Here is a 5,576-nt window from a genome sequence, read left to right as displayed (position 1 = left end):
TGTAGAGGGAGAAGAGCAGTGGGGAGAGGACGCAACCCTGAGGGGTGCCAGTGCTGGTGGTGCGGCTGTTGGATGTGAATTTACCAATTCTCACTAGCTGTTGCCTATCTGTCAGAAAGCTGGTGATCCATTGACGGATAGAGCTAGGGACAGAGAGCTGGGTTAGTTTGGTCTGGAGGAGTGCTGGGATGATTGTATTGAAAGCCGAACTGAAGTCCACAAACAGGATCTCACATAAGTGCCTGGTTTGTCTAGTCACACAATACTCGCAATTGCTGCAAATTGCTGCAAAGTCGCATATGTACTGCATCTTAGTAGTGTGTGAGTTTATATGCAAGCATAAATCAGAGAGAAAGACATCAGGAGAGAGATTTCACCTGGCAACAATAACAAGACTCATGAACAAAGATTAATGTTGCTTTAAAAGGTTAAAATGTGGTTTAGTAAAACCTATACTTCATTGCATATGTCAGTTTTACTGAAGGTAATAATTACTTGTTTCCGAAACAAATTTTTTTTTGAGAGACAACTGCATTTGAATACAGGTGTGAATCCCATAAATTATAGTTTTGTGTGTGTATGGAACCGAACTCACTCTCTAAACTGAGATGACTGACACCATTGTAACCATAGCAACCCGCAGACTAAAAACACAGCCCGCGGCAGCAGTATAAAAGTAGCCCAATTACATGGGAAAACCACAGACTTGGCAACACTGTTTGTAAAATGAGCTCTTGAAGGGTTGCCGTGTCCACTTATTATAAGCGATTCTTATTAAGTGTACGTCTTTGGGATTGTTGATTGAGCTTGGTTCATAAAGCAATCCTGTTTATAGAGTTATTAATATAGACAGGTGCAGGACACAATATTTTGGTATGTGCCTTATTTCCAAGGTAACACATTTGGATTTAAGTTTATTATAGGCTTGCTTTTATTTGCCTTTTTTATAGCAAGATCTGGCACCACGAATGAATCAAGATGTACCTCTTCCCTCTGATTTCTTGCACCACAACTCTGATACTCATTTAAATATGTCATTAACAACTATTTGTTCAATTCGGTTCTGTACACACTGCATATAATTTCTGTAAACACTATACCTGAATTTTTCAGAAGTTAGTTCGGTTGTAGAATACAGTTGTCAGTCCATTAAACGCTTGAACTGTGTGTGTACAGAACAGGATTAAGCACTAAAAGGTGAATTGCCAACCAAATGTGGTTGCTATGGTGTTCTGGGTAGTTGCCTGGACATTGCTATGTGGTTGCTAAGGTGTTCTGTGTCTTTTTTTGGTTGTTGCTATGCGGTTGCTGGGCACATCTGGATGGTTACGACTAGGAGTGTTTTGCTATGTGTCCTGAGTGGCTTTTATCTTGTTACTATGTGGTTGCTAAGCATATCTAGGTGTTTGCCAGGTAATTGCTAGGTGGTAACCAGAGTGTTGCCGTTGCCGGAGTGTTGTGAATGGTTGCCAGGACATTGCTAGGCGATTACCAGAGTGTTGCATTGCTAAGGTGTTCTGTGTGGCTTTTAGGGCATTGCTCTGTTATTGCTGAGCACAGCTGGGTAGTTAACAGAGTGTTGCTATGTGAATGTTTAGGTGCTCTTAGGTGTAATGGTTATTACATTGCTAGGGCGTTGTCAGGTGGTTACCATGGTGTTGCTATGTGTTTTGAGTGTTTTGTTTTTGTTTTGTTTTTTGCTACGTCATTATGCATATATGGGTGGTTCCTAGGGTATTGCTAGGTGGTAACCAGAGTGTTGTTATGCATTTGCTAAGTTTTTGTGATTGGCAATACCTACACAGAGTTGAAGTTATTTATTTATTGATTGATTGATTGTCATTGTAAACTTTTTTTTTTTTTTTAGGAAGCTTGAAAAGATAATTTCCAGGAGAGAAGTAATAATGTGTTCTATCTGTGAACTTTCATTAAATCATTCATTTGTTTTTTAATATGAACTATTTTTTAAAGTGAACTCTATTTTGGAACCCGTCAGTTCTGGGCACATTATTGTACTTTGGGGTAACTGTTTCTGTTATTTTTATGATTAAATATATTCCATGTCTTGTTCCAATCGGAGCTACATCTATTAAAACAACACTATCAAGCTGAAGAGATGAGAGGATTATGATAGATATTTAACCTAAATATTTTTCATTGTCTACCCAAGTCATTATTGTGTTGTTGTTATTTTTGTAGGTTACTAGGTTTATACACATAGCACCGCATTGTTTCAAAGTATACCTTTGGTACCACAATAACAGAGCAGGGCTTCATAACTCAGGGTTAAAGGTGGCTTTAACCTGCAGTTTTAAAATGCATTACGGGTTAAGCATAGTTAAAAAAAACCTGGTTACTATTTTTTTGAGCATGTCTGCTTGTTTGCGTAGCGGTTAGAGCTTTCAACAAGTCCAAGGACAAAGTGAACCACCTGATATGTTTGTGTCTTGTTGTGTTTTCCCAGTGGGGTGTTTTAGCTTTGAAAGAAGAAAAGGGATTGAAGGTGTAGTGCCAGCGGTGCTCATCAAGGGGCCTTGTTCTTTACTGCTTTTACACTTCGCCCAATCAATAATGGATCATCAATTACAAATAGGCTGTTGGAGGCTTTCAGAATGTCATCCTAAATTAAACATCTACACCTATACATTAAAACTGAACACAGTCCTACCATTCTTCCAAACAGTATGCGGAAAAAAAGCATTTTTTAGAATTGAACAAGGTTTAACAGGAACATCTCACCATGTGTTCAGCTTCATCAGTGCACTGCCTTTAACCTTTCACACGGATGTATAATCACTATTATTCATTTTTAATAGGCAATCCCTAACCTTATTAATAATTGTAATTTCTCATAAGTCCAATAAAAGAAACCTATTCAGCATTCATTCATAACCTGATCTACTGTGTATATTCAGCAGGAAAACAGATGCTGTTTTTTTTTTCTGGGATGAAATTAATACTTTAAAAAATGTTTTGAACTGTTCAAAAGAGAAAGGAAAGACATTTATAATGTTACAGAAGATTTCTGTTTTAAATAAACGCTTTTCTTTTGAACTTTAGAATTATCAATGAATCCTGAAAAATGTATGCATGTTTCCACCAAAATATTCATTTAAAATTAATTCATATTAAAATATACATTTCTGAAGTATCATGGGATGCCAACACGGGAATAAATTATATTTTAAAATATATTGAAATAGAAAACAGTTTTAAATTGTAATAATATTTCACAATATTACTGGTTTTACTGTATTTTTATTTTTTTTTTCAAATAAATGCATCCTTTGAGTACAAGAGACTTCAGTCACACTTTATTTTAAGGTCCAATTCACGCTATTAACAAAACATATGACTTTTGCCTCAAACTCCTAATTTGCTGCTTATTAATAGTTAGTAAGGTAGTTTTTAAGTTTAGGGTATTGGGTAGGATTAGGCATGTAGAATATGGTTATGCAGAATATATGCTTTATAAGCACTAATAAACAGCCAATATGTTAATAATAGACATGATTATAAGCAACTAGTTAATAGTGAGAATTGGTCCCTATACTAAAGTGTTACTGAGACTTCTTTCAAAAACAATTAAAAGTCCTACTTAACTGTGTATTTTTACTGTTATATATAATTTTTTTTTATTCTTATAATAAATATAAACTGTATTACATTTAAAATCTAAACATTCTATAATCATATCTGTGTATGTATGTATGTACTGTATATGTGACCCTGGACCACAAAAACAGTCTTAAAGGGGTCATATGATGTTGCTAAAATGAACATTATTTTGTGTATTTGGTGTAATGAAATGTGTTTATGCGGTTTAAGGTTCAAAAAACACATTATTTTCCACATACTGTACATTATTGTTTCTCCTCTATGCCCCGCCTTTCTGAAACGCGTCGATTTTTACAAAGCTCATCGGTCTGAAACAACAATACTACAGCGAGAATAAAAGTTACGCCTTCTTTCTTTGCGTGAAAATTTGGGTGGCGTTATGCAAATCTTCCCACACAGTGACGCAGACATGTGGGGGCGTGTTAGAACGAGCCATTTTAGGTAGGCGTGGTTGACTCTTAACTTTTATAAAGAATATCTCTTTGGATTTGAGACTTTAGTCTTTGCAACTTTACAGATCTTCTTTATGCACCAAGAGCTTGTAACACTCCAAAGAGAAAGGAAAAATTTAAATCGCATCATATGACCCCTTTAAGTCGCTTGGGTATATTTTTAGCAACAGCCAAAAAAACATTGTATGGGTCAAAATTATCGATTTTCTTTTATGCCAAAAAATCATTAGGATATTAAGTAAAGATCATGTTTCATAAATATATTTTGTAAATTTCCTACCGTAAATATATCAAAACTTAATTTTTGATTAGTAATATGCATTGCTAAGAACTTCATTTGGACAATTTAAAGGCGATTTTCTCAGTATTTTGATTTTTATGCACCCTCAGATTCCAGATATTCAAATAGTTGTATCTCAGCCAAATATTGTCCTATCCTAACAAACCATACATAAATGGAAAGCTTATTTATTCAACTTTCAGGTGATGTATAAACCTCAATTTCGAGAAATTGACCCTTATGTCTGGTTTTGTGGTCCAGGGTCACATATGTGTTTATATAATCTAAAATTTATTTATATATTTAACTTCAGAAGTGTAGTGCTATTTACAACAGAGAAAAAAGTACCCATGTTTTTTATTAAAGCTCAAAAGTAAGTCAATATCTACTTCAGGTGTATGGAAGAGAGTGACCAGGACATTCATCAGAATTTCTCCTCTTTTTTCTTCCACAGAAGAAAGTCATATGGGTCTGGAACGACATGAGAGTGAGTAAATGTTGAAATGATGATGAAGAATTTTCTTTTCTTTTTTTGTCCCTTTAAGCATAAGCCTTATAGATCAAAAGGATTTTAAGATCTAAGCATAAATTCAGTCAAGTGCATCCAAACCTCTCCCAGCACCTATAAGAGAAATGTATACGCTTGTATATTTGTATTATTGCCAGAGTGCTGGTTGGAGGCCTCAGTACACCAGCTCTTCACTTTCACAGCCCCTTTGAAGCTGAGCCTTTTGGCACTAAACCCAAATCTTGCACTCAGAGAGCAGTGTGGGAACCAGTAGGGGGGAGAAGGAGGCGTAAGGACAGGGTTAATGAGTCCGTAGTGGGAGAATATCAGTTTTTTTAGACTTTTTATGGACTGTTATCAGTTAAGATTGTGTTAAGAATAATTTATCATATAATGCAGAGTGTTTTGTGTATTTGCATTTATTTTAGATATATTTATAATGTTTTTTTGTTGCTGTCTCTATATTACTATTGCAAAAACTCACTACAATAATGCCGTACTAACTGTTCAGTGACCAGAGGAAAATCATATATCCTGTTTGAAATATTAATGCAGTAATACAGTATATGACCCCTGTAGATTCAGGAAGTGCAAAAAGAAAAAAGAAAAGCCACCCGGTGAAACTTTCTGTTGATTTTAAAATACTTTTCTTGAAAAGAGTGACATAACTGACCAAAAAATTGTTGGCATTGTTGCATGCTGAAATGCATTGCATCCA

This window comes from Sinocyclocheilus anshuiensis, unplaced genomic scaffold (assembly GCF_001515605.1).
Source record: "Sinocyclocheilus anshuiensis isolate Anshui unplaced genomic scaffold, SAMN03320099.WGS_v1.1 scaffold389, whole genome shotgun sequence".
In the NCBI taxonomy this organism is placed as follows: Eukaryota; Metazoa; Chordata; class Actinopteri; order Cypriniformes; family Cyprinidae; genus Sinocyclocheilus; species Sinocyclocheilus anshuiensis.
Note: the sequence above shows the minus strand (reverse complement) of the source record.